Here is a 17,397-nt window from a genome sequence, read left to right as displayed (position 1 = left end):
AAACAAATTATTGCAGAAATATAATAAGCAGCATGTAAGGAGATTTTTGTTTCGTTCATTTGTTGTACTTAGTATGAAACTCCATTCTGGATCGAAGTTTATTAATAACACTCAAATAACTTACGCGTTTCGGCCAATAGCCATTTTCAGGATCAAAAGAATAGAAATAGATGTAAGGTTTCTCGTTACATTAGTACGTACCACTAACATTAGCAAGTCCTTAATGAGTTCTATGTTTAAGCGTTGTTAATAAATTTCAGTCCAGACTGACCTGTTGTTTAAATGCCATCGTGATCGTGGATCGCTACTCAGATTTCATATAATTCATTCATGTTACTCATTTGTCATTCAACTCAAATCCAACCCCGCCTCTAAATTTTTATCTTTCTAAACACGTATTCCACTACGTATTTCATTAAATACGCTACTACAATTGGATTACGATGGGGAAAGAAATCGGTCATGGTTAACTCAAAGAAATCATCCCACAATTCGAATGGACTATTAAACGTAAGCCATGAGATGTCTAAATCTAGTTGGCTGGACAGGAATGTGAACAGCAGTCTTTTTCGAATATCAGTTCAGTTCCTTAAGCGTTGCACCATTTAGGAAGATCAGTAGGAAGATTTAATGTTGGTTTGGACAGGTACGAACCTCCGTCCGAAAGTCCAGCGGCAGCGACCGACCGCGGTGTCAGCCGACAGGCTTCACTGGATGCGGATATGGAGGGGCATGTGATCAGCACATCGCTCTCCCGGCCGTGACCGGAGCCGCTACTTCTGTCAAGTAGCTCCTCAATTGGCCTCACGAGGGCCGAGTCCACCCCTCTCCTCTTGCCAACAGCTCTCGGCAGACCCGAACGGTAACCCATCCAAGTCAGAGCCAAGCCCGACAGTGCTTCACTTCGGTGATTTTACGGGAACCGGTGTTACCACTGGGGTAAGGCCATTGGCATAGGTTGGAATGGAAAGCGCTAATTTCTAGAGACTTATGAAAATTTCTGTCATCATGTAGTACATATTGCATAAACCTCTCCAGACAAGGGAGAAATGGGTGAATTGGTGCTCTGAATAACGTAACTCCAGATTTTTCGAAATGAAGTTCTACAGTACGAATACAGGTGCCACAGGTAACAAAACAGAACATCTAAAATTATTAGCATTTACATAAATAGGAAAGCGTTCTTTCTGTTGTCAAAAAGTTGAAGGCGTAATGTGTATCACCAGATTTGTACAGTTATTGCCTTCACATAGCCCAAAAAATGAGAATGAAAATAAGTTTAAAGATTTAACAATCAACTTGACTTCTGAGATAGTAGCGTTAGTTCTTCTCTTCTTCCAACACCGCGCAAGAAAACTCCACCGACGACTTCCACACGCTGTGAGACGAACGCAATAGCGCAGCGTGACATAACTATAAGACGACCGGTGAAGAAAACATCAGTTGTCAGACTTCAATGTAATTTCTGCACTCCTGCACTTATAAAATTGTTTTTATGAGCGTCGCTAGATTCGCTTTGACTTGTGAGACAAGGTAAAGCATTTAAAACACCCGTACTAGTGATATGAACCATGTAGCAATCGTACTGCACACAAACTGGAAGAAATATTAGGACTGGTTCTCCCGTCAACTATTAGGAATTTAGAGACGCAGCATTTAGTCGAATTTGGGAAGGATAGTAAAGGAAGTCGGCCGCATTCCAGAATTTATCTCAAATGATTGAGGTAAAGTAGAGAATCCAAAATCTGTGTGTGTAAATACAACATAACTTAATTCGCTGAACCACCAACGTCCTGATTATCCCAGAAACTTGAAGTCTCGGAGTAAACGTTCAGAAGTACGTTAGTCAGTCAAACAGAGAAAAATACTTCGGCTCCCACGGAAAAAATGCAGTACACTTCCAATTTGTAGTTCCGCAATCTGTCACAAGATTGCCGCCAAATAGTAACTTCTGATTAGTCGTGCGATTTAGTTTTCATATTTAGAGCACCAAACATAAATAACAAAGTGATAAATAACACATGATGCGACTGTGATACAAACATTAAAAATTAAAGAAAAAATCGAAATTTCCTTCCGTACCAAGCTATTTGTTGGAAGGTAACACATGCGACTCTTTTCCCTGTATCTGGCTTTAGAGTTAAACACAAGTTCTCTTTCTTTTGCATCTAACCAACCACGTGCACTATTTTAATCTACCCGAACTGAAGACTAGTAGAATCTGCTAGAGGGGGCTAACACAATTAAAATATGCTTTTCTTATTATCTGTGAACTGTTTATTTGAGATTTCATAACAACGTATAGACAGATAAATGCGGAAAGCTGGTGAAAAGAGACACTGTGAGATCCTTTGAACGAAGAGAGCGAAATAATCTTAAGTCGAGGTTTCAAATGACGGTTAAAGTGAAAATAATGGTACCAATGATAATTTCATAGAAGACAGCCTTACTAAGATTTTCGTCGCCGTTCAAGTTTCTTACATTATTACATATTTTGACGGTAAATTTTAGAAGATACACGAAGTAATACAGCGAAATATGATTTGCTTTAGGCTGGCTGAAAGAAGATAACGTTTTCCTTCATCTGACAGTTCCTCCTCCCTCCCTCCCTCTCTCTCTCTCTCTCAGACACACACACATACACGTACACGTACGAATACTTCTGTCTTTGATAGCTTCCAGCCTCATCAGCAGATTCCGATCACACAGTGCTCTCCAGACGAGATACCTGGAGTGGAGCTATCTGCAGTGAAGTTATTCGTCGTAATTAGTTGCAAGGTCGGCATGCACTGCTCACGTGTAATAATTGTGCGCGTGGGTAAGCGCCCTTGCGCAATCGTGCAGTGAGAATAGGAAGTTGCTTGTTCATCGTGCAGTGGAGAAGTTACTGACCCTGGCCAGTCGCTAATCGTAGCTCCAGAGAGGGATTAGGAGCAATGCGATAAGTGTTAAATTTGTTGTTAAGTAAATAAAGAACTGCATTTTCCGTCATGGAATCATAGATCTATCGAATCTACAGCGAAGCGAAATTGTGTTGATAGCCTATAATGTGGATGCTTCCTCTCGGTTGTGGCTTCGTCTCCTGAATCCATACGAATTAGATATAGCCTTGTATTATTTTGTGCCATGTACAAGATTTTATTATTTTTTCCCTTTCCTTGTGTTGTTTATACAATAGGACAGGAAAGAATAATTGTCTCGCATCTGTAATTATCGGCAGAAAGACTACTTTATCGTTACAATCCACGTTTATGAAAAGCTTAGTAGCTGTAAATGTTTGTTAGATGGTTTATAGCTAGTGCAGTATTTTTAAGGCAACTGGTAGCTACCTAGACGTGTCCAGTCAGGAAGCTTCACTGTTCGCATTTCTATATAATGTTATTAGAACGGGGATAGCAACTGGTGGAACTCATTACATCTGACTGAAGTTAGTGAAATGCGAGCTCACGTTTCAGAAGTCCTTTGGTTGTTTGTACTGCAGGAGATAGCTTAAGAACCACGTTAAATCTCCTATGGTTTCTTTGAATCACATCAGGGAAATGCTGGTATCTTTCCCCTCATCAGGGCCATATAGGTATTCTGTCCTATCTATATTACAATGAGTTTATGTTCCCTCTCTGAACACCTAAATCTCAAATAGTCCTCACACGGAAACTTTCCTTTCTTGATGTAACGTGCTGCATAGCTTATTGGTTCCTTTCCAAGTGATGATTTAAAAAATGGAAATTAATTATACCTTGATACTTTCAGTGATATAAAAGCGCCTAAATACAAATATCAACAAATACTGTGGCACTCAACGCTGTGTCGTAGTGAGTTACAACCTTAGCAGAAAATGACACTACTGTGCCTTTCTGGTTGACGTAAAACACGGGTAGACCCACGTAAATTACGTGTGGAGCGAATAAGTATGAGAAATTGACAGATAGTTTGGAACTCACAGGAAAGTAGTCTGAGAGAGAACATCACGCGAGGATCCAGTAGGAAGATGGTTACCAGAATCAGGTAGAGATTATCGATCCAGAAAAATCGCGAGAAGATAACGATAAGTGAAGGGACCGAAAAGGGAACTTAAATTATCTTCAGGAACCAACTCCATGCCGCGGACTGCAGGCAAGTGACTAGTACAATTTATCAGATGGTTTCTGAGAAAAAGAAATCATATAAGGCGCAGTAGATGTCTATATGTGTTACTTGCTCCTGTACGTTGATCTGCAATCATACATTGAACAAAAGCCAACTTAGGAATTACAGAACAAGGAGAAATATTGCTTAATATGTGTCGAAAATTTTCGATGTCATTTGTATTTGTTAATAGACACAGATAAGTTTACAAGGCGCAACTGATGTGCTCATTGTCTCAGTTCGGCATCATTCGCACGCAATTCTGTTGCATTTGCTACTCTCCGGTTTTCCCTGTTTATTTCACAGATTATTCATGGGTTCTGTAAATCTAAATCAGCAGTTCATTACGTACGTTGACGTGCCTCTACATAAACACGATATAATGTATTAGCAAGAGAAATTTGACAGCTTGTGTAAGTAGCGTAGTAGAGTGGTGCTTATTAATCTTTAGAGACCCGATGATGGTGATAGTAAATGAAGTGGGTAGCTATCAAAAAAGAACTGACGTAGAATAAGCAGACAGCTTTCTGCATATATGTGTAATATTAATTCCCAATTAAACAAAATTTAGAATTGATATCCGCAATAAGTGCAGATTATTATCCAACTACTCGCAAGACCGCTTTTACCCGTCGAGATTCTTGTTCTTTTTTTTTTTCTTTTCAATATTTTGTGTACAACGTCGAACAACAGGTAACTTCTCAAATTTTGATGTGACGGAAAAGTGCCGAATAAATCTTGCTATCACAAAAAAACTCGTTTGTGGACTTACAGTTATGAAGCTTTAGCTACAGAGGTTGAACAAAAATATCTAAACACCACCATGCTTGAACATAAATGTAGGTACCAGCCAAACCTGTAGCTATTGTGCGTGAGCTGTACAATGTCCTCAATGCGTTTCAGGTGTCAATAGTGGTCAGAAAAGTTGTGTGTGCATTATGTCGAAGCTAAGTGACTTCTACTGTGTGCAAATTGTTAGTGGTCGTAAAAACTTAGCCGGAGTGTTTGGTGTTTCAAGAGGCACCGTATTGAAGATTTGTACAGGCAAAACGAAAAATTTTCATCCGCTAAGTCACAACGCGGACGAAAGTGTGTGCTGAGTGATCGTGGCAGACGTTCATTGAAGAGGACTGTGTCGAAAAATACGGTGACGACAACTGCCAAAGTCACTGCATAACTGAATCTCACACTCTCGAACCCTCTCAGTACCAATACAACACGAACGGAGCTCCATAAACAGGGAATTTTAGGGCGAGCTTGAATTTCAAAACCACCCGTCAGTGATGAAAATGCTGTAACAGGAAAAAGACGTGCCGAGGCCGTAGAACCTTTACTTTGGAGCAATTGCAGAAGATCTTTTTCCCCGATGAGCTTTGTTTCACATTGCTTCCAACTTATGGTTGAGTTTAGGTCCCAAGAGTGAAACATGACGGGGGTTCGGTGATGATGTAGGCAGCCATATCGTGGTATTCTATGGGCCCAATGATTACTCTGCAAGATTGCATTACTGCAACGGACTGTGCCGGCCGCTGTGGCCGAGCGGTTCTAGGCGCTTCAGTCTGGAACCGCGAGACCGCTACGGTCGCAGCTTCGAATCTTGCCTCGGGCATGGATTTGTGTGATGTCCTTAGTTAGGTTTAAGTAGTTCTAAGTTCTAGGGGACTGATGTTAAGTCCCATAGTGCTCAGAGCCATTTGAACCATTTTGCAACGGATTATGTGACCAGTTTGGCTGATCAGGTCCACGCCGTGGTACAAAGTTTGTTCCATAATGGTGATGATGTATTCTAAGGCCACAGCCAGATCGCATTGTCCAGGGCTAGTTTTGTGAACACGAGGATGAATTGTCTGACACCCAGTATCGTTATCCGAACGTACTACTATTTCGCACGAGTAATGCTATAAGATTCCCTTGAAAACCATACAGGACCTGTATTTATCCATACCTATGAGACTGGAAGCTGTTTTGAATACTGTCGGTTCTCCTAAACCGTATTAAGCATGGTAATGAGTTTCGATATATTTGTCGATCACCATGTACATTGTATAGAGACTCAAAGCGGTTCGAGCTAGCATCTCTCATGCGGTTTATCTTTACATCAGATTAGCTATTAGTCTGCAGTTAATATACTATCGTGAGAATACAGCGGATCAGATATGTGGGATTTGTTGAGTTTTCTTTTCCAAGTGTAGTAAGACTCGGATTTCGAATGCGCATTTTTCTGTTGGTTGTTCAGTGATAATTCAACATTCCGGCACTGCAAACATTTCTTGGGCCACCTTACGTGTTAACATTTTACGTGTAACAATATGTCATTGTATGGTAGACTTCGGCAATTTTCAGCGACTACGATATTCCCTTCGCCTGAAGGACTTAACTGCTAATGCGCAGCACTGCAACATAATACCGTTTATAACATGGGTACAAAATAAAACGGATGTAAAATCATTGGAAATTAATTTGTAACACCCGGAAAAACACATCGTTTGATTCGCTGTACAAAATACCATTGTCTTGAGCTAAATTTCTTTCTGTGCTCTTTATATTTGGCGATGAATCAGATGTGGTTTGCCGGAGTGATTTCTTATAAATCATATCAGCATAATCAAGATTAATATTCAAAGAACAGTCGGTTACTAGCCGTTTGAGACGGAACACAAATTAAGATTTGACAGGGATGGGACACGAAATCGGTTATCACATTTACAAACAAACCCTTTCGGTTTTCGTCTTACTAGATTAACGGAAACCACGGAATCTCAATATCTGGTGGGCTGAAAAGGGTTTGGAGAGTCCCCCCTCTCAAATGAGAGCCCAGTGGATTACACACTGTACAGTATCACTAGGTACACAAATAGATATAGCTGAAAATTTAGCATTGCTATGATTTTCTGATGTACTATTTATATTTGTTTTGCCGTCATTGGAAGTAAAATATTATTTCTGACAACACAGTTAACAATCTTCATAAGAGGACCCATCTTTCGTCTCTCAGCAGTCACGCTGAAATTATTTTGACTAAGCTTTTATCGAGGAAAATCGCTTATTTTTCCCATTCTCAGTTTCTCAATGACAATTTTATTATTGTTTTACATGTTCCCTGTTAGTCTTTGATTAGCTAACATAATACTTGCACTACTTCCACATTTGTTCCGTACCTTCCTACGCTAGATCATTTCAGAATCCCCATTTATTACTTATTCTTATTTCCTTAAGTGTTTAGAAAAATTTCATGAAGACATTCATTAATATAACTGGTTTTTGCCTTAATTCTGTATGTTTTCTTCAATGACAACGAGTCTTCCACCGTCTTAACGTTACTTATGATCAGTATGACATAATAAACTAACTACTACGAAACCAGTAGTGACGGATAAAAGAATGTCTGCGACGTCCTTAACGACAATAAATGTGGAAGTGAATGGTTAGAACTTAATCTACAGTCAACATCGAGTTCATTATGGGCAGAGCACACATTAAATAAGTACGGCCAAAGGTATCCGTAACGATCAAATTGAAGGAACCTTTGTATCAGTCGCCTGAAGTCATTTGTGTAAGACAGAGACAAGCCTATTCAATCATCAGAAAATATGATTAGACGAGTTGCGACTAGTCGCTGCTATATACACGCTGGTCCAAGAAGTCGTTTACGTCATTATTTTAGTTCCATACCACAGCCTTATCTTCCCTTTGATAGTAGTGATTAGTAAATTCAAATTATATCTTGACTGACATGTGAGTTATGTCGAAGGGTCCGCCTTACCTCTGATATCTTAATAGCTTAACTATTGTGCATTTAACTCTTCGAACTTAACTGACAGTTATTGGTTTCAGCTTTTTATGTTTCAATGAGTAGCACACTCATGTAGGCGCGATTTGCGTTTACCGTTCTGCTCTTCTGGAATATTTCTTCCTCAGTGAGCAGCACTACTGCAGATGAAAGTATATCTTCTGAAGATGTGAAAATTAAACGTACACGAGAAAGTGTGTCCCATCCAAAAGTATTAAATTACATCTTCCACTTTTATGTAGGAGTAAATATTTATAAAGTGGTACAAATAATGACAATTTACTAAATAACATATTTTGTGGTCAAAATATATTTAGTCTAAGGTGAATAAATATGCTCCGATTTGATTCATAAGTTGTCATATTCACAGGAGAAGCAATACGCTGGTCGATGTGATAACATCTCGAATGTTACTGAATACAGATAAACATGTCACCATTAGTCGTCGCTCGAAGAACTTTTATTTTTAATGCACGTTGGAAGTAAGATTATCATCAAAACGTGAAATTTATTAATCGTACACCTACATATTTTCGACTTTGATTTTCTCTTCTTGTCGATGACTACCTGCAGCATACTATCACGTAAGAAGTGTCATCAGGAGGTTTATTATTGACATGTCATTATTTCTGCATGTCTCCTGAATATGAATTTGGCTTAGCGCACCTTCAAAAATGCAGGAGAGAGTGACTGCTGGAGTAGAGTTTGCTGCTTTTTCCGTCACTCATGAGCAATGAATTAGCCTTATTGAAAAGAGAGTTTTCTTAGGCTTGGCTGATAGAATAGTGGTAGTAGAAGTAGTAGCAGCAGTAATAGTAGATAGTAGCAGAGGTAGTTTTATTCATCTGAAGGCTAGTTGACATGCCGTCGTAGCCAATACTAAAAGGAAAAAAAAAAAACATGATTAAAATTAACAGACATTTCCATACTTACAGGTCTAGTCTGACAGAGAGTCGACCCTGCCTGTGGCATCTGTTACAAGGCTTAGAAACCTCATTGTGTTTACCCCTAGTCTTCAGCACTAATTTCTTTTTTTACATTTTTGCAAACAATTTAATTTCATAACGTAAAAAGCTAGTGATACACTGTTCATTCACATCCCAACATCAGTCACTACACACGCTACACACACTGTAAACTGTCTATCAGCTGACACCAGAACCATGACAATGATGTTTGCTTCATTTTGTGTGCCATGACTTCATTGCTTGCCTGCAATGTTGAGTTAGCATTCTTGGTTAGCTGTGCCATATGATTAGGAAGTTTTCAGACCTTTGACTGATTTTCGGCGTTATAGTGGCGAGGAAGATGGGCAAAACATCCCATATCAATGAATTTCGTTGGGACTCGATGCCTGGGACAAGGTTGCGCAGCAGTGCAGCTTTTCACGTGTGACTGTTTCAATAGTGTACCACGAGCACCTCGATCTGAAAGAAAACATTGCGACCAGCGTTAGCTGTCGTAATAAACAATGTACCGACGACATGGGTCGTTGACAACTACAACGGGTTATAAAAACTGATAGGTTGGTGATAGTACCGAATAATCCTTCGCAATTCAGGGGTGGACAACAACAAGTTAAGAACAATCTACAATTGTAGATGTATTTGGGATACAGAGAAGGGGGTCAATTACAGTGGTACCAGAAGTATCCTAAGCCACACACCATAACAGGCTTTCGGGGTATGTGTGTAGATGTAGAGTCAACCTCTCGCTGTTTTGTAGAGAAGCCACCGCCACGGACGAGTACCTCTGCTAACCACACAACACCGGGCACAGAGTTTAACATGAACGCAGAATCGCTGCCACTCGATGCATAGAGAAACGTCGCCTCTGCTGAAGATCTCTCTACGCTCTGGAACACTCCCAGTGCGTCGGAAACCACGCGAGATGATGAATCCCTATAGTGTGTGGTGCAGGTATTTCCGTGTAAGGTATGTTTACGTGAGATGAAATGGGGCTCGTGAGACATCATATCCCCATGGCAAACGATAATGTGTGTGAAATCTTATTGGACTTAACTGCTAAGGTCATCAGTCTCTAAGCTTACACACTACTTAACCTAAATTATCCTAAGGACAAACACACACACCCATGCCCGAGGGAGGACTCGAACCTCCGCCGGGACCAGCCACACAGTCCATGACTGCAGCGCCTGAGACCGCTCGGCTAATCCCGCGTGGCGGCAGACGATACAGTAACATGATGTCTGACCATGTGCATCAGTTTGTTCGACTACAACAGCTCACTGGGAACCCGTATCGTCAACAAGATAACCAAGCACCCATCGCTTCCGAATCGCTTGACAGTGGTTTCAAGAGAACTTCACACACATGAGGGTGTTTGTGTGGTCCTCCAGGGTCTTACGCACATGTGTAAAGTCTTCGAGCGAGATGTACGCGCCTTGTTATCAGCTCCCAACAATCTCTGTCATTAGTAGGCTCTGGTTCAGCCAACAAGGATCGAGACAGCTTCGCAATACTTTAGGTGTTTCGGTTAGTCCGTATTTTGACTCTTCATCACGGCTGAATTATATGTCATATGCCACTAAGTAGATTTCTCTAACTCAGTTATACAGGGTGTTCCAGGAGGAATGGTAATATTCACAGATGTGACAGAAACGCTCGTTTGAACAAAAAATTTTATGTGGACATGGGCTATAACTTATTCCGAATGGTTTCTGAGACAGAATACATTTAATGTCATATATGTTCGTTTCTCTTGAATAATTCGACCTCTGCCAAAAACGTGTCCCAGTACAAAATCAATCTACATTAAATTTCCTACCAAAAGTATCATATTCATTTCTTTTGTAGCAGTAATAGTTTGCGCGAAGACAGCGAGAGAATATTGAAAATCTCACTCGACGCGCTTGCACATTAGTTCAGATAGTTTTTTAGACAAATCTGAGGTAGTTTCCCCTATATGATAGACCACAAGAGCCCGATATCAAATTTTTCATCTAGACTTACTCTACACTACTGAATAATATAGAAAATAAATAACAATGTGCTTTAAAGGTGATCTGTCTCAGATACCATTCGAAGTAGGGTATATGTCCATATGAAGTTTTTTGATCCAGATGAGAGTTCCTGTCATATCCTTGAATAGTGACTGTTCCTCCAGGGGCACCCTGTATATAAAACATGAAATAAATAAACTACGTGACAACATATGGTTCAATTGGCTCTGAGCACTACGGGACTTAACATCTGAGGTCATCAGTCCCCTAGAACTTAGAACCACTTAAACCTAACTAACCGAAGGACATCACACACATCCATGCCCGAAGTAGGATTCGAACCTGAGACTGTATCAGTCGCGCGGTTCCGGAATGAAGCGCCTAGAACCGCTCGACCACAACGGCCGGCTACGTGACAACAGTTCCCTAACACAGTAATCCCGTCGACAGGGATATGAAATGACAATGAACATTTTTTCTAGGACCAGGATTAGAACCATGATTTCCATTTTTTTCGCGAATAGTTGTTCACTGTTAGGTCTTCAAGACCGTCGCCAGACAAAGGCGAAAATTTTAATTTGATTCGATGTTCTCTTATACATGCTGAATATTTATCTTATTCCTACACACCACGTGGAATGACCACTGTACGGAAATAAAAGGCAGAAACGTTAGTGAAAATGAAGGTATGTATTAAGTCAGAAGGGGAACTGAGATAATGTAATGGAAAAGACGACATCTCGCGATTAGCAGGAATTCCAAACATGGGTTTCGCTCTGGCACAAATTTTCATTTGCCACTAGATATTAATTATCTTCAGAGGTTTTCCCATCATGGGAATAGCATCATTGTGAAGGAAAGGAGGGTTAGGCCGTTGGTTGATTATCATATCTGGGGATGATTTTAAAAATGCATATGAAACACGTAATTATAGATTATTTAGTAGAGACTTAGTAATCTATTGATATTTTCCTAAAGCGTTGCAAGAGACATTGTGTTTGCTGCCGGTTTCCTGTCTGGTATATTTGCGTTCTCTGTAAAGTTCCACCGTCTCGTGTAGCCTACACGCAGCTCAGTATAATGTGCTAGACGAAAAACAATATAGCGTAACGTGATCCTTCATCTGTTTGCTGTTTAGGAAAGATTCCCGACCACCATTTGAGAACATTTTGAACAAACCTGCGGCCCACGGTTGTGGTCGGTCCGCCGAGTGCCGACTCTTTCCACGTTTCCAGCTTTCACGCTGAAAGTTGTTGCGCAAGCCGTGTTTCACAAATCCGCCTGCAGCTAAAACGAATGTCAGGCTGGGCGCGTGTATTAGGGACGCAATCTGAGGCATGAGCCGCGTTCACGCCTCTAAGCGCAGCTGTGCCTTGTCTACCGACAGCCGCGTCGCCCGCCGATTTGGGTCAACTCACAGTCTGGGAGTAAATGATTCGCATCTGCAGCCTTCCTACACGAGATCGCTAATGCTCACTTTGCTGTAGCCTCGTATCGGGAGTAACTAGTTGTTATCAGCAATTTTCCTCTTTATCTTCAGTTTTTGTAACAAAACTCGCAATGCTTCGCCCGGCACCCCTCTCCCCTTCACATATTTACGGATAAAGTTTCACTTGACTGGGCAATACAGCTCGTTACTTTGGAAAGTACGTCTGTCACGAAAAACCAGCTTCGATAATACTACGCTTCAGTCTGTGCATCAAGGTCATTGGCCTAGTATTTCACTGATAAATTTTCTAGTAGATGACGGGCTCTGTTGTAAAAAAAAATCGAAAATGTTTGAAGTATCTTTTACCACCAAAACCGCATTAATTTGCTTTGTTGATTCTAGCGGGACTTAATATGGCTCGCATTCAACGTACATTTCAGCATTGCCTGGTAAGACATTCAGCTTATTGATTTCAATATGAGAAGACGCCAAAGGATATCCTTAGTAGAAAAGCGATGCGGATACAATCATACTAGTTCCTCAACTGAGCAGACTGTCATTCATCATGCATTGAGCGATTAAGGATGGTATTGATTGTTGGAAATGATTACACTATTTTGAATACATAAGTGTTCATCTTCCTTGCAAGAAGCACTACTCTTAAATGAGTAAAAAAAACTGGAAAGAAAAGACGGCACACGTTTACTCGTCTTATACCTTACATACTTTCGTTTTCCTCCTTCCAAAGCTACATGTGAATCAAGTTGGTGGGTCACGCGTATACGAATAAAATCAAGTGTGCGTTTCCTATGCCTCTGTACCTTATAAACATGTATGTACCGGGCGAATGTTCTTCTTCTGAAGTACTCGATCGATTTCAACCAAATTTGATACACGTACTACTTGTTATTTGTATATAAGCACTTTGGGAAGGGGGGGAGGTGAGAACCACATGCTTCTTAAACGAGTAGGGGTCAAAAAGAAGCGTAACACGGCGGGCGCAAATATATTCATCCAATAAGTTGCCTGGGACCTCGTGTTGGGCGAGAGTTTCACAATAAATGCAAGTTAAGTAACGAGCCAATGCCGTACAATACTCTCTGTAAAATCTAACTGGGATTCCATCTGGAGCTGACGACTTATTTGTTTTCAATCTTTTAGCTGCTTCTCTACGCCGGGAAAGACTGTTGCTATGTCCTCCATAAGGAAATCTGTGCGATGGTCAGCCGACGGTATGTTTGCGCGATTTTCCTGCGTGAATGATTTCTTAAACGCGAAATTTAAAACTTCATCTTTCCTTTTGCAATCCTCTATTGCCACACCAGACCGATCAATTAGTGACTGGATTCACTCAGCGATTCTACGTAGGACCGGAATCTTCTCGGGTTCTCGGCAAGATCTTTTATTAACGCATGACATTGGAAGTTATTGTTGTATCGCTCATAGATTTGTTTACAGATGCCAAAATTTCTACTTATATTTTCCTGTCGTCATTTGCGCGTTCTTCTTTGAACCAAGATGGCAACATTCGCTATTTCCTCAGCGTCCTCTGAATTTTGTTATTAAACGACGCTGGGTCTTTTCCGTCCTTAATGCACTGACTCGCTACATACTTGTCCAGAGCGCGATTTACAGTTTCTCAGCTAGTATCCTATAAATAGCCGTAGAAGATCGCGCTTAAGAGAAGTAAAAGGGTCAAATCATTGTGCAACTATTCACCACGCCAGTGTGTCCGATATATAATGTAAAGCTTCACTGGAATCTCTCTCTCTCTCTCTCTCTCTCTCTCTCTCACACACACACACACACACACACACACAACCCATACGGTCACAATGGTACCGTTGCTAGAGGGCCCTGAAAGACCCAGGTTGAGGTAAGGAATCAATTATCGACAATTAATATCCGAATTATTTATTGGCATGAACAACTTACGCCTTACAACAGCAACTTCCGCTCTTAGCAACAGTTAAAAAGTCGACCGCCAGTCTTAATGCATGAATTACAATGTCGCAAATTATTTCAGCACGCTCCCTCAGATATACCTGTTGTGTACGTTGTACAAGGATAGAAACACCTAGTACCCTATAACTAGTTCTTCTTCCGTTTCTATGGGAACACCAACGACTTCATGTCATCCCATAGGAAAAGATCTACCTTGTACACATAAAAGATAATTATTTATGGTTTGTAAGGTAGCGCCACCAGCGTCGTTGTGGAAACATGGCTATTTTATAAACACGTGCCGCACATGGTTTGCTTATTCGAGACTTCAAGTTAAAATGTTCCATAATTACAACAATGAAATTTATTTACTAGGTCTGCATGCAGTTTACAAATTACTGTACGAAGCAATTTTTGGGTCACAGGCAATTTAATTGTTCTCTAATGAGTAGTGGTAAGTGTTTAGTTCGCAGGCTCAAGTTACACGTAGAGGATGAAGAAATTATCCTTGAGGAACTGAGCAGAACGTCTGGTTGTAGATAGTGTGATCACCACAGTCGTAACAAATGTTCAGCCTTGTGCTGTAAGCAAGACAGGGCCGTGCTCAGATTTTGATACAACTTGCCTTTTATATGATATAATACTTAGACTCCAATTAACCACGGGCATACTTGGTTTCCGTAAAGACTGAACTTACGTTTACAGTTCATTCATACTTCAGAAAATTACTTTATCAAAAAATCTAGCGTTCGTAAAATCTTGTTATGGGTCTCTCTTATTTTTGAACCACGAACTACAATGATGGTTGCATTATTGGGGATTAGCGCTTGGAGTTATTTTTTCATATCCTCAGCTCTCCTTTAAAAGCTTGAGACAGTGCTTTTGACAAGTTAAAGAACAGTTCAAACATGAATAATGAAACAAAGATCAGTAAGAAATGTCTGACAGTATGGGTAGAGTTTTTAATTAAGCATAAATTACCCTGAGTTATGAATGAAATGAAAAATTTCACTATACACGTGAATTAAGAAACCAAGTAAACCCTCAGGCTTACTCAAATTCTCCCGTTAACACTAATTAGTCTTACAACTTTCCGAACAGAGAATATGGAGGCAGACTCAAAAATTATAATAGAGGCGATTTTTATCACTCGATAACGAAACAGTATCACTGGATTCGAAACTCCGCAGCTGTTAGCATACAACGTACCTACTGCTTGCACCAATACCGTTTCCCATGCCAGCAGTAAAACTTTTCTGTCATTTTCTCATTACTAAGTCAATAAGGTTTTGATTTAGCCAGAAGCTTCAGTACGAAGAGAGAGTATTTGAAGATGAATTCTCTATTCCCAGAGTTTTGACATCAGATTCATTCGCTATGCATACCACGTGAAACCCGATTGTCAGCGTTGATATGAGGTAGGATGAGTCACAGCTTGTATAGGTACCTTGTTTCTTTTCCCCCAAGTTTATATGAAGTGTTTTTAAAATCGAACTTCATTATTTTCCCATTGAAACTGGGCGCCGTAGTCCTAAGTAATTTTAACAAGTTAGCCACTAAAATTTGATTGCTCATTCTGCAATACTTCAGTGTATAAATCATGTCATTGTGCTCACAGGAAATTTAATGGAAGCATCTCTTTGAAAATTATACCTCTAGATAACATACGCCGGTACTATTATGGCTCAGGTAAACATGTGCCGCTGCTGGATAAATTAAAATTTGGCTCACCATAATATGCCGTTAACAGGTTGGGCACTAGTAGTCTCCATCACCACTTTTCGGACTATTACACCTGCAATATCAACGAAATAATTTGAGGACGTCCAGGAGTTTAGTCTTCCCTCAATTCAGAATATATAAAGAGAGTTTTTATTTTGATTCTCGAAGAAAAGTAGGTTCCAAAGAACATTTAATTTATGATCATGATAATTCCCAGTTTGTCTCATATCTGAGTTGTATATTCCGTTAATTATTCGATGTGGTTGTTGGAATGGAATCCATGAACCGATGGAGGCAAATGTTGATGGATGCTTTTTTTCATTAGATATCCTTCCTATGGGTACAACATTATCTGAACCTAATACGAGATTGGAAATTCAATATGCGACATCATCATTCTCTGTAGGGCGTTAACAGAAAAAAAGCGCTCTTTCTTCCTACAATTTTAACTGCTTTTCGCCTTAGTAAACCGATATCTTTTTTCTATAACCTAAATGTAACAACTTTCAGTAACAGTTGTGGACATATGTACAACCGCTGCTGTCATTAGAGACGTATTTTCTTTCGAAGTAGCCGGCCGCGGTGGTCTCGCGGTTCTAGGCGCTCAGTCCGGAACCGCGCGACTGCTACGGTCGCAGGTTCGAATTCTGCCTCGGGCATGGATCTGTGTGATGTCCTTAGGTTAATTAGGTTCAATTAGTTCTAAGTTCTTGGCGACTGATGACCTCAGATGTTAAGTCCCATAGTGCTCAGAGCCATTTGAACCATTTGGAAGAACTTTTAATACACAACTCCAATTTTCTATTTATGGAGACCTTTGGTATAGCGTTTTGCAGGAATGTTTCATAAAATAGATGGCATGTGAGTAGTCTTCTTACAGTTCACTTATTTTATGGAAAGAAACCATTTTGGCCGTTTTTGGGAACGAGCCCCACCAGTGGAAACAAGATGGCGGTATACAGCTACCGAAGTTTGCAGATGACTGCAAATGAAGATGAAGATGGTGATTATAATGACGGTATCTAAGTAGAACGCAAGGAAATAAGGAGCGGAGAGGAGGCTGCAACGGCTGCTCCCGGCGGAGGTTCGAGTCCTCCCTCGGTCATGGGTGTGTGTGTTTGTACTTACGATAATTTAGGTTAAGTAGTGTGTAAGATTAGGGACTGATGACCTTAGCAATTAAGTCCCGTAAGATTTCACACACATTTGAACCTTTTTTTGGAGGCTGCACTGCTGACATACCATGCTCCCATGCCGGTGACAACACATATTGTTCGGACGTGTGACTGGTGACTGGAAGGTACAAGATAATTGGTCCCCTTTTATTGAAATATAGCAAATAAATTTTGTAGGCGTAGTGATTCAGTAAACCAACGTGCACCCACCATTGGAACCTGGTAAGACTCTATTCTGCAGCAAATCATT

General features: G+C 40.4%; 1 protein-coding gene and 1 pseudogene across 2 annotated transcripts in view; one reads left to right on the top strand and one right to left on the bottom strand.

Moving 5' to 3' along the window:
- The window catches only part of LOC126298857 (homeotic protein distal-less-like), a 301,048-nt gene that overhangs the window by 25,018 nt on the left and 258,633 nt on the right, over nt 1-17,397 (top strand). The window lies entirely within an intron of this gene.
- LOC126299882 (5S ribosomal RNA) lies at nt 835-953 on the bottom strand (annotated as a pseudogene).

This window comes from Schistocerca gregaria, chromosome X (genome assembly GCF_023897955.1).
Source record: "Schistocerca gregaria isolate iqSchGreg1 chromosome X, iqSchGreg1.2, whole genome shotgun sequence".
NCBI lineage: Eukaryota > Metazoa > Arthropoda > Insecta > Orthoptera > Acrididae > Schistocerca > Schistocerca gregaria.
The sequence above is the reverse complement of the archived record's forward strand: the minus strand, read 5'-3'. Positions and strand labels throughout refer to the sequence as shown.